The 18,649-nt window shown below is 37.4% G+C and overlaps 1 protein-coding gene across 2 annotated transcripts in view; it reads left to right on the forward strand.

The window, feature by feature from the left end:
- foxj3 (forkhead box J3) overlaps positions 1–18,649 on the forward strand; it is a 384,376-nt gene that overhangs the window by 16,105 nt on the left and 349,622 nt on the right. The gene's annotated exons all lie outside the window — the stretch shown is intronic.

Raw genomic sequence — 18,649 nt, forward strand, 5'->3', positions numbered from 1 at the left:
AAACTGTAAGGCACAACTGAGTGGACACCATTCAATAAATTCAGCTGGTTTTCGGTAAAAATTTTAACGGCTGATGAGAGATTTTGGTCTGGTAGTGTCGCTTTCAGGACGGTCCACGGTGCCTGACGGCGATCTGCGCTTCGAGGCGGCAGCGTCTCGCCGTTTCAAGTTGAAAACTTCCACATTTCAGGCTCTGTTGACGCAGTAAGTCGTCAGAGAACAGAGAAGTTTCAGAAGAAGTCGGCATGAGGAGTTTATTCGGACATTCCATTGTTAACGGTCATTTTGTAATGAAAGAAAGTGCGGGCAGAGTCGCATGTCGGGCTGGACCCGACCGCAGGGGTCGCGGCAGGAAAAACACCTCCGTTGGAAATCTTAACGGGCAAGTTGGAACATGCCCAAGCTGTTAAACAATTTCTCAGTTACTCACTTGTTGAAAGCCATTAAAAGCCGCCTGAATTCTACAAATGGTTTTCAACACGGAGGTGTTTTTCCTGTCGCGGCGCACACAGATTTGCCGAGTCGTCACGGAAACGACTCGGCCAATTTGCGCGTACGTCTTTCATTAAAAAATGTCCTTAAACAGTGGAATGTCCGCATAAATTCCTCATGCCGGCCTCTTCTGAATCTTCTCTGTTCTCTCACGATGTCCTGGGTGAATTAAGCCTTAAATTAGGATGTTTTAAGCTCGAAACAGGCCGACGACAGCGCCTGGAAGCGCTGCAGGACGTCCCGCTCCGTGGGAAGTCCTTACACCGACAGAAACACCCCATAATCTCTCATCAGCCGTTAAACTTTTCACAGAAAACCAGCTTAATTTCTCGAATAGTGTCCACTCGGATATTCCTCACAGGTCCAGAAAAAATTTTGATAAAGCAACGCGCGCCGTCTCGAGCAGCTTATGAAACAAAGGAATTCAACCGAGAGGGCGGGACCACATCTCACTCAAGGCCTGCCCACAGGGAAATGACGTCACCGACACGCGTGAAAAAACTCACGCATGCGCACGAGGGTTCAAGCATGATTGGTGTAATCGCATGTCATTCAAATCCATACAGTTAAAAAAAAAAAATAAAAGGGTTGATTTATTATCTAAGAGACCTCGTATTGCTTTAAGTTTTCTGTCTTGATGCTTTGATGTCTTCCTTGGTCTCCCAGTATGTTTGCCTTTAACAACCTTCCCATGTTATTTGTATTTGGTCCAGAGTTTAGACACAGCTGACTGAACAACCAACATCTTTTGCAACATTGTATGATGATTTACCCTCTTTTAAGAGTTTGATAATCCTCTCCTTTGTTTCAATTGGAATCTCTCGTGTTGGAGCCATGATTCATGTCAGTCCACTTGGTGCAACAGCTCTCCAAGGTGTGATCATTCCTTTTTAGATGCAGACTAACGAGCAGATGTGATTTGATGCAGGTGTTAGTTTTGGGGATGAAAATTTACAGGGTGATTCCATAATTTTTTCCTCAGAATTGAGTTATTCCATATTTTTTTCCTTCTGCTTGGTCTAAAAAAGTAACCGTTACTGACTGCCACAATTTTTTTTTCCTGATTTCTTATAGTGTTTCTTAAAGCCATTTGAAATGACTTTAGTTTTGTGTCATGTCTGTGATCTGCTTTTTTTCTACAAAATTAAACAACTGAATGAACATCCTCCGAGGCCGGTGATTCCATAATTTTTGCCAGGGGTTGTATAACTATAATAGCCAAGTGGCCTCTGTGCGTGTGTGCATGTGTATGGTTTCGATCACGGAGAAACTGGGGAGAGTTGACACTTGCCGTTTGGTATGCTTATGTATTTTTTGTCACGTATGAATGCTATGAAAATGGAATGTTGATAGGACTAATATTTTTGGAGAAACTATGGATATTATCTAACAACAGTGAACAGTGGACTTTTATGCTGCAATGCACCATGGGAGTTCGGAGTTTTGGTTTTTAAATGTGGTTCATGTTATTTTACCAGTGTTGTTGTTATTAATTTGTTTTTGTAGTTCAATTGATTTAGTCAGTTTAGTTAAGTGTCATGTTGCTGTTATAGTGAGTGAGAAGTGTAGTGCGATTGATGTCTTCTGCCACGGTCTATTTTTGTCGGTGTGTAAAATAAACAAACAAACAAACAAACAAAGACTGAACAATGGATGTTGATAGCCTAATTACATTCTGGACTCACCCGCCATTCCAGCAGGGGGCAGTAAATCATCTGTATATGAAAAGCTTGCATGATTTTATGTTGATTTCAATGTAAGTACATAATATAATTGTAAAACTATTAAAAATACATGGATGACACAAGAAAGTGAAAACACTTATTTCCATTGTGGTCCATTTAAAAATCAAGTGGCAAAATAGAAGTAATAATAAAATATAATTATAATGATGATAATACTGATGATAATAATAATAGTTTGTGTTGGGGATTTTCTGCCTGAAATCCCCACCCCAGTAATTTTATGTGGTGAGCGAATAAACGACTCAAATATTGACAGGAGATTGACTTAGAAAACCAGATGCTGTATTAAAGAGATGCCCACATTGAACTAAAAAGTCACCATTACAATGCTGGGATCTTGAAAACACACGTCTCCATGTACTGCTGCTAACGAGCCCCCACCTCTGGGCTTGCCTGCATTTTCAGCCTGCACTCGGCCAACCTCCAAGTGGGTGGGCCTTTCCTTCTTCGTGGATCAGTGCAGCTATATGATTGGGTGAAAGTGTTTGCGTTTGACATTGATATGCTGTGAGTGCTCCCGTTGTTATTTGAAAGGTATGTCTAAAAGTAAAACTGTATTTTGTCTGTGTGGCTTGTTAAGCAAAGAACAGTATGTGTCATGGTCTTCCAGCAGCATGCATCATGGCCTTCCAGAGGAGATATGAAGTTAGACCAAGAGCACAGCCCTGAGGCATACTGCCGGCATTTCAGAGGAGATATGAAGTTATCAAAATAGACCAAGAACATGGCCCTGAGACATACTGCCCAACATGGTGTATAGATAATAAGAACCAAACAATTTAGAAATACATTAAGACAATAAATTAACATTAAAAAAATTACATATTACAGGAAATAAAACGGTTGACTCTTCTTCTAAAACGGTTTTGGTCTCATGTTCTAAAAAACATTCTGGACTCTTACACCATTCCAGCTGATTATAGACACTTTGCAAAATTATTACCACCCTTGAAAATGTCAGCTACTTATTTTAGAAACACTACCCAATCTGGAGCCCTTGGATCTGCACAGCAACACACTAGTTACTATTTATTTATTTACTCTTCATTACTAATTTACCACAATGGGCCAAATGACACAGCACACCTCGATTGAATTTTTGTTCCTCTTTTTTTTTTCCTCCCAAGCAGCTCTGGCATTGGCCATGTTCCGAGCAGCCTGATCCTTCTGTGGCACACAATTTGACAAAAGTTTGGTCCTCCCCACTCCCCAACACACTTGGTCCAGCACTTTTTTTCTCAATATTTATTTCATTCATTTAAAAAAAAGAAGCAGAAATTAATACATTACAAAACAGTGAATGAAAAGGAGCAGAGAGAAGAACAGTCTTATATTTCTGCCCCTTTTTACAATACAATCTTCAGTTTTAAGCATCATTATTCAACATTATTTAACAGATTACATTTTTTGACTTTGTCACATACCCTGACTTATTTCATAATTTTAGCCATTATTAACAGATTACATTTTTAACAGTTACATTTTAGACATTATTAACAGATTACATTTTAGACTTTGTCACAACCCACTGACTTATTTCATAGTTTTATACTTACTTAATACATCTAGTTTAATACGTTTTTAAATAATTTAAACGACCTTGATTCTTTGATTTCTTTGTTGAGGTTGTTCCATAATTTTACACCATTCACTGCAATACTCGTTCCTTTACTTTGGTTCTGAATCTTGGTTTTTTTAAGGACTTTTGTTCCTTTCAATTATAACTACTTACTCTTTTTTCAAACATATTTTGAATGTTTATTGGTAAGGTATTTTTATTAGCTTGGTGCATGTTTGTAATATTTCAAATCAACTAAATCATGAATTTTAAGTACCTTATACTTAATGAATAATGGATTAGATGGATCTCTAAAACGACTATTGCTAATCAAACTAAAGCTCTTTCTGCAGAATAAATAATGGTTGAGTATAAGTTTTACATGTTGATCCCCAGATTTCTACACAATAAGTTAAATATGGGACAATCAATGAATTGTACAATGTTATAAACCATAACTATTCAATGAAAATTTACTTTATGCAAAATACCAGTTTCGTTATTTTTCTTTTGTGTAATTTATGTGTGACTTCCATGTAAGACTTTCATCAATCATGACTCCTAGAAATTTTGTTTCTTTTACCCTTTGTATGTCCATTCCATCTATTTTTAATGACATCATTTTTTTTCCACTCTGTCATTAAACAATATGAAATTTGTCTTATTAAGATTTAGTGACAATCTGTTTATATCAAACCAATGTTTAACTTTTTCCAACTCTGTATTTATCACTTGTACTACTTCCTGTATATCTGATCCAGAGTAAAATAATGTTGTATCATCAGCAAATAATATGCTGCCAAGTACTTTAGATACATTCACAAAGTCATTGATATACAAAATAAACAGTTTGGGTCCAAGTACCGACCCTTGTGGTACTCCATAAATAATGTTACACAATTCTGATTTAGTATTATTTTTATGAACAAACTGTTTTTATTTTCTAAATAGCTTTTTACCCACTGATGTGCAATACCTCTAATTCCATATTGTTGTAACTTGTGAAGCAATCTTGAGTGGTCGATAACATCAAAAGCTTTTTTCAGGTCGATAAAAATACTTACAAATAATCCTTATTATCTATTGTTCTTGATATTTTCTCTGTTAATTCCATAATTGCCATAGCTGTTGAATGTTTTGTTCTGAATCCATACTGAGCATTATTTAAAATATAATGTTTCTCAATGAATTTGTCCAACCTTGTCACAAAACTTTTTCCATAATTTTAGAAAACTGTGGAAGCAATGACACTGGCCTGTAATTTGAAAAATTATGTTTGTCTCCATTTTTATATAATGGGACTACCTTGGCAATTTTCATTTTGTCTGGGAAAATTCTTGACAGAGACAGATTACAAATGTAAGTGAATGGTTCAATAACAGTTTCTATTATACTTTTTACAGTCATCATGTCTAAATCTTCATAGTCAGTTGATCTTTTGCTTACACAGTTTTTTTTTTTTTTTTTTTTTTTTACAATATTTCTTATTTCAATCTTTTCCCACATCTTCAGGAAAATACTATTGACCATATTACAAGTGTATTTAATTTATCTTCTGCTATTAGTTTATTTCCCACCAGACTAGATCCCACATTTGAAAAATAATCATTAAACTCATTTGCAACTTCTTTTATGTCATATCTCTTTATTTTCCTTGACAAAGTAATTTGGAAAAGTTGATTTCGCTCCATCACTTTTAATCACACTATTTATAATTCCCCACGTTGCCTTTATATTATCTTTACTCTTATTAATTGTTTCACTATAACAATCTTTTTTTTGTTTCCTAATTACGGTCAATAGTTTATTTTTAATTTTTTGTATCTGTGTTCTGTTTCCTTTGTTTGCATTTTTAAAAGCACCTATAGAGTTTTTCTTTACACAAGCATTTTTATTCCCTTGTCAGCCATGGTTTATTTACTCTTTTCTACTATTTTTTATTAATTTACAGTTTTTATTATATGATTTCATCAGTATTTTCATAATGAAATTATATGCTATGTTAACGTCGCCGACATAAACCTCTTCCCAATTTTGATTTTTACGGTCATACTTTAATGTCTCTATGGCCTTTACTGACTTATCTCTTTTAAAATTTACAACAGTTTTTTTTCTTGTACCAATTTTTGTATTTAAATATTGAAAAAACTGGTAAATGATCACTAAGATCTGTCATCAAGATCCCATTCTTAATTTCATCTGTTCTATTTGTGAATATATTGTCAATTACAGTTGCAATTTGCAATATAATTCTGGTTGGTTTGTTTATCAAGTGGAATAACCCAAACTATACCTTGAATTCACAAATCACTTGTTCTTTGGCAACTGGAGCTTTCTATATTAATGTTAGTCTCCACACATAAAATGCGTTTTGTTTTTGATATCAAATCAATTTTATTTATATAGCGCTAAATCACAACAAACAGTCGCCCCAAGACGCTTTATATTGTAAGGCAAAAGCCATACAATAATTACAGAAAAACCCCAACGGTCAAAACGACCCCCTATGAGCAAGCACTTGGCGACAGTGGGAAGGAAGGATTTGATGGAATAATTCTATTATTTTATCTGTAAATTTCACAATGCAAGAGTCTGGTGCTCTGTATACACAACATATTAGAATATTCTTAGATGTTTCATGTACAATTCCACTGTTACAATTTCTTTGACATCATCTATAATTGTCATTTCTTCTACATTGTACATGTCAGATCTGTTTTTGTGTACAAAGCAATACCTCTGCCTTTTTTATCTCTTCTGTTTACAAAATACAGCTCATATCCCTCCATTTGAACATCAGCCATGAGGTCATCTTTAAGCCAAGATTCTGTGATTGCAATAATGCTGAATCTATTTTAAACTGATTTTTAAATAATCTTTTTATTTTTGACATTTTACAATACAAGCTTGGCTGTTTATATGTATAAGTGACAGGGTATCTTCTGTAATTTTTTCACTATTTAACTGTTCTTCCATATAGTTACTCACAACCAATTGTTTTTAAGTCAAATATACTTTCATCAATGTTGGTGTCTGTCATTTTATCATCTGTTTCCATGTTTGATCTGATTTTTGTTGGTTCAAATTACCAACTGGCGTCATACTTAATTGTCTATTCAGGTCTGTATAAATATAAATATGGGCCATCAGGTATTGAGAAGGCTTTGCGTCTGTCTGTCTGTGACTCAGCATAAGCTTTGGTCCCACGACTAATAAAGCCATGAATAATGAGCCATGTATGGATTGTCAGAAATATGAATATTGCGCAAACAATTAAAAAACACTGTGATTGCGAAAAGCTGTAGATGAAAGAGTCCTCCATGATTCCAGAAGCGGTTAGTTTTCAACAGCCAAACTCTGAGTGAAAATGATTAATCCACTACAAAATAATTATTTTATGTACAACGTCCAGCGCACAAAGTGGGTGGGATTGTCACGACGAAATGCATGAGTGTGGAGCCAAAATAGCCTGTCCTGTCCTTGTAGCCATTAGGTACTCGGATAATGGGCTTCTAACAACAGCCTTGTCCTCACCACTAACATACCTCGAACTCCTCGTTTGTCCTCATAGTATCCTGTACTCAAACTGCCCCAACGCTGTTTTTGCTCAATTTTGAACTTCTTGAAATTAGTGCCAAGCTCAGAGATGTGCCTTGTTAACTGAATAGTCTCCCTCGAAGAGCCACTATTCTCCCACATTTGTTGAATAGCTCCACTCGTACAAAAAACAAACAAAACTGCTATGTGGTTCATTATTCATCGTTCATTATTTGGTGGGCGAGGGCTCAAGTCCAGTCCTATTACTACCAGGGTCTTCAAATCACAGGGAAGATTCTTGGGACACAGATCTTGCAAAGATGGCTAACCTTGACCTATTTTAAGTGTTCAGAAGGTCACATTCTGTTTCCTATTGTTATGCACATGGTTTACATTATGGAATTGCACAAATCTGCTTTTTTCGTAGTGTGTGTCTCTTCAGGATTCTGAGAAGGACACGGTGACAGCCAATCAGCATCGAGAGCACCGTAATGTTCCTGGTTGGTCTGTCTCTGGCTGCTAATCCAACATGGCGGAATCCGCTGTGTTTCTGTGTAAATTTAACATGTTCTCATATATTATGTAAAAGCAAGCAAGAATAAACACTTCTAAAAACTGATAACCCTGTTTTTGTAACCTGATAACACCCCTGAGTGATTTAAGACATCTTGCCCCACAATCTGCGTGCACACGCATCACACGTGGTTAAAGGTAACCTCTGGTCTTTTCAAAAGCTCGTTTGCACACACGCACGCCCTCCTGCAGACATCGTTAAAAGGGTACCTGCTCATACGGCCAAGGGTATTTTAGCATTGCGTTATATTCTTATGTTATAGCCAAGTGGCAGCCTGACACCGCGTGAAATGAGGCCTATGCGGAAGTGCAGTTCTTTGAAGAGCTGCTTGAGGCTGGCTCCAAAACAGAGCACTTTCCCATAGGACTCCATGTTAAACTGTCCAACTTTAGAGCAGAAATAAGCATGTTTACAGTCTGATACAAAAAACGATACTAAAAACAGCAAAAACAATTTTTTTTCTAACTTCTTATTTTAAGACATTTTAACCCATAAGGTTCTATAACTTTTGGGGGCATGGTCACTTTGAGTGACAGCGGCTGAGGCCACCATCTCCTCCTCTTTTCTTTAGCTCAGTGTCCACTCGATGCGGCTGGTAGTGGAGACTGTGTCGCTTTGGAGTATTTTATTACAAACGCATGGCATAATAAGGCTTGTGCGGTGAAATGTCCTAACGGATCATCTAAGACGTCCCTGTTGCAGAGCTGAGTGAAACGCTTGTCGGGTTTAAGGTTGTATACTGATGGTGTTAGCACTTTGAGCAGCTGTTGGTAGCTTCACATTAGAGCCACTTAATGCACGATTACTGAGAAAATATCCGGCGCATAACTTTAAATGTCCAGAACAAAGTAAGCTGTTGGAAGAACCACCACACAGTCCCTAAAAATATGATTTAAGAAACACTCGCACTCAAGTGGCTTGTGCTCTGAGAGGCACGTGTTCAGGCATCTTTCGTTACACACGGAGCCACCCATGCTCCACTTCTTTATGAATTAATGAGTTCATCATTCAGCTGCTGTTAACATGGTGACGCCCATAACATAGCCCAGACATGGGCTTCATTTCAGTTGTTGCAGGACTTGCTGAAATTTAGACCGAGCATCAGAAGGTGGAAGAAAGAGGATTTAAGTGACTTTGAACGTGGCATGGTTGTTGGTGCCAAACGGGCTGGTCTGACTATTTCAGATACTGCTGATCTACTGGGATTTTCATGTGCAACCATTTCTGGGGTTTGCACTGATTGGTCCGAAAAAGAGAAGATATCGAGTGATCGGCAGTTGTATAGATAAAAATGCCTTGTTCATATCAGAGGAGAATGGACAAACTGGTTGAATGGGAGACTGCGTGATACCATTATGTCAATGTGGTGTTTCCAACACCATATTGAATCTAGGCCACAAAGAATTAAGGCAGTTTTGAAGGTCAAAGAGGGTCCAGCCAGGAACTAGCAAGATGTACCTAATAAAGTGTCCAGCGAGTGTATGTACGGTCCATGGTTATAGCAGGTCAGTGGAATTAGCGTGTGTGTTGTTGAAGTGGAGGTGTCACAATGGTGGCTCCACATTGTCGGTCAACCATCGGCAATGAATGATCGAATCATCCCAACTGCCCAACGCTGCCTTTTACTCTGTGTAGACGATATGCTTTCCAGACAGTTTTGTTGCAAATTTCTTTCCATATCCTGCCTATTTTGCAGTGTGAAGTTTGCTTTCATGGAAGCACTCTTGGTGAGCAGGGACTGGCTCAGTCTTCATTAGCAGTGCTGTGCATCACTAGAATGCAGATGAGCTATGAAGCCATTCATCTGCTGGAAATGCCTCCCTGATTCCAATTTGAATCTCGTTTGCAGTCACATTGTGTGAGCCCACTTCTCCATGTTAAAGAAGTCTCTTTATGTGCGAGATCAGAGGGGGATAATTGCACTTAAGTGAGCCTCATTTAGTGCTGGCCAGAACAATTACTGTAACTGCAGTTCTAGGCATTATTTTGCGTGGGCCTGGAGCAGCTGTCATTGATTCTGCAGCCGAGATAACAAATTGTGAATACAATGACATTGGTATGGCATCATGGGAATGAGAGATTCTTGGATTGATTTTAATTAGTTTCTTCAGCCGTTTTTTAAAAAGTCTTCTAAAGAAAAGCTTGATTAGAAATGCATTATTTTAGTAAAGACTGGAAATAAGTGACTCGAGGTGCTGTGAGGGGGAAGCACACACACACAAGCAAATCTTTGGAAATGTATTATCATTAATGTTATTCAGGAACAAAATTTTGGCTTTTGCTCAGCTGGGTACTTTAATCTATTTTTGCTGGAAATTAATGAATTTTTAAAGAGCCCCTTGCTGGATATGGGTGGATATGGGAATGTTGCACTGGTTCAGTTTTGAAAGAAACCTCCACTCCCTCGTCATCACCGCTCTCACCACCCAGCCTCCTTATGGGACGGAGAGCGCGAATTTACTGACTTTCATTTTTTATTCATCTAGCAATACACTGCCTAGCTCTCCTTATCCCACCTCCTCCCAGTCTATTGGGTTGAATCTGTCCATAAATGAGCCTGATAAGTGTAAAATTCTAAGTTTATTTTCTGAGTTGGAATTGGATATGAATTAGTGAGGGGAGCCATTATGTTTAACGGTTTTTTGTCTTATGTTATTGCAGTATCTGCACAAATGCTTTTTCGGTTTCAGTGTTCAGCTGAGTCCCCAAGCTGACCTATCAAGACCATAGTCTCTACAGAAAAGCTACTGTACCTACCCACGCAGGGGCATGCTGAGTAAATGTAGAAAGTTCAGGAGAAAAGGGTAGAGGTGGTGTGGTGGCGCCTGTAGTACATGGCTGTTTCTGTGACTCATTTGATTGCTGAGGCAGCAATAAGATAATTAAATCATGTGGTTGACTCTGTATGTGTGGCTTGACATTATTATTGCTTAAATTTACACTTCCTCTTGTGGAATTAAGGTAAACGGAAATCACTTTTACAAATGTATAATGTGTAAGAAAGACATGCTTGTATTGGCAGCGTAGTAAAGGAAATATGCACCTGAAATGGGGCCATATAATTTCACTTATTAAAGTCACTTATTGTGGTGTTTAAGACGTATATCAGATTTCACAAAAAATACAAGCTATACAGCTGTGCTATTTATGACATGAATTTGTTAGTTAATTGCAGTGTCACAAATTATAACACTGACTTTTTAATGTTTTGGAGTAGCAGCTTTGATAGGTCTGTAGTAGGTCTGTAGTCAGGATTTTTGTTTTTCACTTCAGAGAAGAAATTGATTTCCTCATGAGTCACTGTCTTGACAGACCTTTGCAGTGTGCACCATTTTGCAGAGCCAAAGTAATAAGAGTTTTCAATGTAGTTCAGTACTAATTTGTTTATATTATTGTGGTGACCCTTTTGCCCAATGCAAAATTTACTTTTCATACAAAAATGGATTAAATCAAGCCTTGAGTTTCCCATATGGCTACTGGCAAACTGTAACTGTAAATTTCGCATCTTCTTTTTAAGAAAATCTTTTCAGTTCCGCTTCATCTTAAAGCTGTATAACTGGTGATGCAACAGACAAAAGTTGCACTGTGCACAATTTTTCCAGTCACACCCACAGAAGCCTATAATTCCTTCAGAGTTGTCATGTGTGTCTTGGTGGCTCCCCTCACTAGTCCACTTCCTGGAGAGTCCGTTTTGAGAACTGCATGAAGTGCATGCTCCATACAAATTTACCATCCATATTGTTTGTATATGGGTGACTCTTTAACTACGGGCACTATTGGCCTTGTAAATGTAATTTCCACCACACCATTGCCTTACAATATAAAGTGCCTTGGGGCAACTGTTTGTTGTGATTTGGCGCTGTATACATGTGCTCTGATGTCACTGTTTATCTCCATAGAAACTACCCAAACAATCTTTCATACAAACTGTTTAAAGGGACATTACAGTGTTGTGGTGGAAATTACGGCAATAGTGTGGGACAACTACATTTTGTTTAAAAAAAAAACCCACAACAGTTGTATGACATTGAATACCCCAATTATGTTTTGATTATTTTACTGATATTTTATTCAGAGATATTTTAAAACATTAGAAAAAACGTTTCTTTACCATTCATTTTTATCATTGAAGATCAAAAGTCTGGGTGTGGGACAAGCATAAAACGGCAATATTTGCATATAATGATGCTGAAAAAAGGTGAAAAAGTCATCATAGACTACTAGAACAAATTCCTTAACACACTTTCATTGTAAAGATAACTATAAAAGTGTGAAATTTCCCCTTTTTTCTGTTTTTCATACAATATGATCAAAGGACATAAGTGCCCGTAGTCTAAGAATCACCCATATAGTACAGGGTTCCCAAAATACCCACAACTGTGTATATATGAGCAAACATTTGTTTTTCACCCTCTAAAATGCTTTACCTGAAAATACCCTCTGGAATCCCAATCTGTTTGTGTAATAATCCCAGAAAAATTCCATCCAGTGCTTCCGCCATTTTGCTTGATTGTCAAGCCCCTCGCTCGTTATTGCATCTTGATCTTATTAGAAGTGTTTATGTTGTGTTGCTGTCCACATCAGTGAAGTCAGAGCTTTCAGTACAAGTTGTCAGGCCTCGAAATCTGACTTATGCTCCACAGATTTTGACTAGTTAAAAAATGACTGACAGAGTGGGGAGAAAAAGGCAGACTGCACCTAATTTTTTTCATAAAATGCTCTTTCATGGTTCACACTGTTAAAACTTGCTGATAACTCCTGTTTCACATCAGAAATCAGTGCTGCTAAAGCCAACATGTCATTAAAAAACATCTTAACAGGGTCTGAGTGATGGTTTGTGGGACAGCAAGTCTGCTGTTGTGTAGCACATGAATGATGGTTATTAATTGGTGCCCTGTGGGCCGTTTTTGGTCCAATCTCATTTTGTGTGTTCCTGCTTTACCAGCATGTCTGGGAGGAGTATTTAAAAAAAAATTGATTTACATCAGAATTGTGATTCTTATCCTTAATGAGTCACAGTCGATTCAAAACGTTCAAAAATTGATTTTTAAAAGAATGCTGTCTCTGTTTGTGATTCAGTTTCTCCTCACTGCTGTAAACATAATTGCTGTCGTACGTCCTTCTTGGCTTCCATAAAATAGTTCACACCACGTTAACAAGTTAGCTCAGTTCTTTAGCTTGGAGCAGCAACAAATTCAACCTGCTCTGTCAATGTTAAAAGCAAGCGTGTGGGCGCACTTTGGATTCTGTAATATCCTGGGTAAGACAGAGTTTCATATGACCGAATCAATATTCAAGCTGTGTGCTCTTTGCTTTTTAGATTCCTAGTTTGGAAGAAAAAAATAAACAAATTCCATTTATTTTTCCAAACGCTCTGGTTGGAGTGATGCAACCAGACTGTTGTATGCTGTCCACTCTAAGTGCCCCTCACATAGTCTGTGCTCACACACAGAGCAGGCTGACTCTGCCTCCTGCTTTCTGCAGGAGGAACAGAAGCAGGGACCCGTATTAATTTTGTCACCTCTTTTAGTCTTTTTGATTTAAACACATTACAGTATTTCTGTTTGCCATTTCAGTCAGTATAGTGTTTCACACCTCTCAAATACAGAATGTTATAGTTACCTGTTAAAGTGTTAATTTTTTGAAGGTTTATGGTGTTTTTTCACAATATTTTACATCTGCCAGGCTTCCCGTCAGTTACAATTGGTTTTCTTTTAGGTAAATCCACAGGGATGGAGGTCTTTTGAAATGAAACATTTGTTGGATGTAGTTCTTCTGTTTGCACATTAGGAATTGGCTGGAAACTTGTTAAAGCAAAGCAGAATAATTAAATAATTGAAGATTTGTAAATTTTTTTTCCTATTGAAAGAGCCACAACTTGGGCCAATTTCATTTAAATGTGATGCACACTAAATATTTCATTATTACCTCCGCCAATGATGTTATGATTTCTCGCCTGTTTGTGAACCACAATTTTTCATACACTGTTATGAAATGCTTCCTGAAGATTCATATCTTGATAAGCAAGATGTGATTAAATTTTCAAGGTCAATGTTGAGAAAAAAATCTTGGAAAATTGGAAAGAAATCCCTATCTTTAACATTGAACAAATTTTCAAAAATTTATATCTGTCAAAAAAGATAGGCTAAAATTTCTTTCATATTTGAGAGTATTATGTAGGATGGTGTCCTTTATTATCTGACAAAGTTTGATCAGGATCTGATCCAGATTACAGATTTTGTGGCATTTTAAATTTGACACTGAAACCCCCAATTAATGTATATTTTACATTATGTCTTAATCAAACATGTCCCAATCACTCTCATATTTGGAAGTGAGGTGCAGACTCAGTATCGCTTGACAAAGTTTGATCAGGATCTGATTTGGATTGTGGATTTTTGGACATTTGAGTTTAATATTGAAAAGCCCATTTGGTGTACATTTTGCGTTATTTCTCAGTTAAAACTGCCTCAATCACTGTCATTTTTCTGTTATGGATTTACCGACACCACCAAAATTGGATGGAGGTTCCAGTTTTGTACCTGTTTGTCTTTCTTCCAGTAATCAATAAGAAGTGCCAAAAAGCAATGACAAATTGTGCACAGCAGAGATAACCAATGTTTTGTGAAAATTATTTGGCAAAGAATTCAGAAAAAAAACAAAACTTGACAGCACCACAAAAAAAAAAAAATTCAAGTGCTTGAACTAAATATGTACTTCTCACATTTGATCACATCTAATTTAGCTAATGAAAAGCCACTTCTAACAGGACTTTGACCTTGAAAATATTTTTTCCAAGGTAAAATTCGTCCGTAGGTGTGCAAGTAGGTGTGGATGTGTTTGTTTGTCTGTTTGTGGCCCTGTGACAGACTGGCGTCCTATCCTGGGTGTACCCTGCCTCGTGCTGGGATAGGCTCCAGCCCCCTGCGACTCTGATTTGGGTTAAGCGGTTGAAGATGAGTTTTGTGGAAACTAGTGTTGGCAGAGGTTTGTGCTCTATGAGCATGGTGCTCTTATTTATTTTTTTATATTTTTCATGTCATTTGTTATATATTGGCCATAAATGTTAAAAAAATTGATATTGGATGGATGTAGCTTTTGCTGCTGTGTTCAAAAATCTGCACACAGTAGCTTTAATCTGAGTCTCAGACAGCGATCAGACACTTTAACACCTTGAGACAGAGTATAAGTGTAAACCTATTTTTCATTAAATTTTTGTTGACATCAGATGGATTTACTCTTTAGTAATCTTTATTTATTTATATATTGACAAGCCATGTGATGTGTAATGTAATTGCTGTTGTCTTCTTAATGCGCAGTCGCAGCCAACGTTTTGGCTTTTTGGTTCCCAGTTTGCAAGAAAAAAGGCAATGTGCACAATAGTGCCATTTACAGATCTATGCTCAAAACAGCTGACAGCAAGAGAATCCAAAACACGGAGATTAGGTTATTTTATGCATGCATGTGTATGGCTTCGATTATGGAGAAACTGGGGAGAGCTGAAATTGACGTTTGGTATGCTTATATATTTTGGGTCAAGGATGAATGCCGCGAAAACAGAAAATAGGATAGGATTTATATTTTTGAAGAAATTAGGGATATTACCTAACAGTGAACAATGGATGTTGATAATTATATTCTGGATTCACACGCCATTCCAGTAGGGGGAGGTAAATCATCTATATATTAAAAGCAAAGTGGCCTCTGTGTGCATGTGTGTAATGCCCCTGTCACACCTTGACGATTTAGCTAGTGCATGCCAACCACATTAAAAACATTGTCTGACTGATTTTGGAAAAACGACATCTGAAAATACTTTAGTTCCTTGTCGTGGCTGAAGAAACGCAGCGTTTTAAAAGAAGTCTCTCTGTGGTTGGTGCATTTCTCAGCCTGAATGAGAGAATGCTGGTGCTTGGGCCACAACAAGAAAATTAACTTATTTTAAAAGTTGAAAGAATCGCAGCGCGTCATTCATTCATGGCAGCGTTTAACACACCCATCAGTCGATTCTTCAGCATTCTGCAAGTGATGAAAATAAATCCCATGATCCACCGAGACAAAAATAAAATTAAATAAAAAAGTTAAATTATTCTATTTGGCCTCCATGTGGAGGGGAGCGGTCGCGCAACAACGTGCAAATGCTCAATGATGTGCTTGTCAATATCTACGTCTTCCATATGCTAAACAAAATGGATGTGTTGACAGTGGAAACACAAACCAAGACAGACTTAACTGTTCTGACCCACTCGGTAGAAATGGGGCTGGCAGTATACGCTGGCTAAGTCATCATGATAGTGACAGCTACATACAGTGAGAAAATTAAGTATTTTGAACACCCTGCGATTTTGCAAGTTCTCCCACTTAGAAATCATGGAGGGGTCTGAAATTTTTATCTTAGGTGCATGTCCACTGTGAGAGACATAATCTAAAAAAAAAAAAAAAAAAAAAAAAATCCGGAAATCACAGTCTATGATTTTTTTAAAATAATTTATTTGTATGTTACTGCTGCAAATAAGTATTTGAACCAGCAATAATTCTGGCTCACACAGACCTGTTAATTTTTCTTATTCTGCACTCTTTACCTGTATTAATTGCACCTGTTTGAACTTGTTACCTGTATAAAAGACACCTGTTCACACACTCAATCACATTCCAACCTGTCCACCTTTTTCTTGATTTATGTAGGTAGTTCTGAATCGTGGATCAAGGAAAGATGCAATATCAAGCAGGTCATCTGTGTCTGGATCTGAGTATTTTTCATTCAAGTAGGCTAGAATGTTTCTCTTCACATCCTTGGTCAGTTCAGTATTGTTGTCTTCCTCAGCAAGAATGCTGGTGTTGAACAGATGAAACACTGGCTTGACGTAGGACACGCTGACGTTCTGCTCTCCAGACAAGGCATCAGTGAAGTCCTGGAGTGGGCTCAACAAGAAAGATTTATTTTTGTTATTTATCCCAGTAGCAATAAAATGTAAGTGCATCCATTGTAGATTAAAGGAAATGAATAGAAAAAGAGCATATAACAAAGGAAAAAATATCCACACACCTTGTTGACAGTTTCCAGGACATCCATATCTTGCCAACTGATGACCAAGTGCCTTGATTTTCTGTCAGCTTTTAGAACCTGACTGATGGCACTCTCCTGTTCAAGTACTCTTTGTATCATCCTCTGACATGATCCCCACCTGGTGGCCGTCTCAGTTGTAAGCGTGTGTTGGTAGACCCAGTTCATCCTGAGCCATGGCAAGGTCCCTCCTTTTTTTTCCCAAGAGTATGAAAAGGCTGCCACAATTTTTTGCACCTCTCTCTGTAAAACAACAAAGAGTATGTTAGTTTGCTCACACTAATATTTAAAGAATTGCAGATTTTAAATTAATTACAGATTAATAAAATGTATAACCCCCAAATACTCCTATAACTTTTAAAGAACTAACAATTTCCCCAACAATTAATATAAAAAATGGTGCTTACCAATGGCTAGGTGAAGTCTGTGCCCGAAGCATTGGAGTCTTGTCCACTTATTCAGCTCGACAGCCTTGATGATGTTGGCTCCACTGTCCGTTGTTATGGCCACGAGTTTTTTCTCAGAAAGTCCCCAGGACTCAAGTGCGTCTTGCAAGCCTGATGCGAGTAACTCGCTGGTGTGGTCATCGGGGAAATAGCTTGTTTGCAGACAATGACTATACAACACCCAGTCGTCACTTATAAAATGAACAGTCAGACTTAGATATGGTTCCATGCTCCGACTGGACCATAAATCAGTCGTTGTTGAGAAGTAGGGAACTGTAGCCACTAGGGGTGTCACGATTCTCCATATCCTCGATTCGATTTTATTTTCGATTTTAGGGTCACGATTCGATTCTCGATTTTCTTTTTCTTACAACAGAGAGGCCTATGCCAGTTTTAGATTAGTCTATGATCAGTCATTGGTTTGATTAATCAAAATTGGGCTTGGTATAAGTGATACTTTTTGTAATACATCACACTAGGCACTAATGGTAAAATTTTAATAATTTAATTAAGATATAATGTAACAATCTTCTCAGTCAAGTGGAACAACAAAAACAAATATAACAATAATAACAAAAATTAGAAGTCACAGAGGGTAGCTGCCATCTAGTGGTAGCAGCAGTGTGCGCTATTAAAATAGCAATGTGCAACATAACAAAATATAAAAAAAAATACAGTAACAGTCATGTGCAAAGTAATAGAACAATTAGAGCCATAACAAACTAAACTCTATCCTACAACAGTTGAACATAAAAAAAATAAAACTTTTGGTCCCTGAGAATGACAACTGTCATTTTTCTTTAACTAAGGTATAACTTTATGTGGGGAAAAAGATGCTCCTTAAGGTACCAAAACTATTAACATATTTGTGGCTAGACAAGACAACAGTTATTTTTATATTTTCAAGTTTTTGTTTAAGAAAATGAGAATGTCCACATTCTCTGGAGAAAGGGCTGCTCTATGAGCAGTCACAATGTCCCCTGCTGTGGAGAACACTCTCTCACTTGCTACACTTGTTGCTTGCACAGCAAGATAATGTTTGGAAAGCTTGGACAAATTTGGGTACTGATGCTCATTGTTTTTCCACCATTTCAGTGGATTTGCATCCACAGAAATTACTTTTGCCATCCTGTATAGCTCAATCTCCTCCTTGACAACATCAGGCCATGATTTTGGTGTTGTTGATGTAGTGGAGGCTGTGCTATAAAAGTCACCAAACAGTTCACTGAGTGT

This window comes from Thalassophryne amazonica, chromosome 3, assembly GCF_902500255.1.
Source record: "Thalassophryne amazonica chromosome 3, fThaAma1.1, whole genome shotgun sequence".
In the NCBI taxonomy this organism is placed as follows: Eukaryota; Metazoa; Chordata; class Actinopteri; order Batrachoidiformes; family Batrachoididae; genus Thalassophryne; species Thalassophryne amazonica.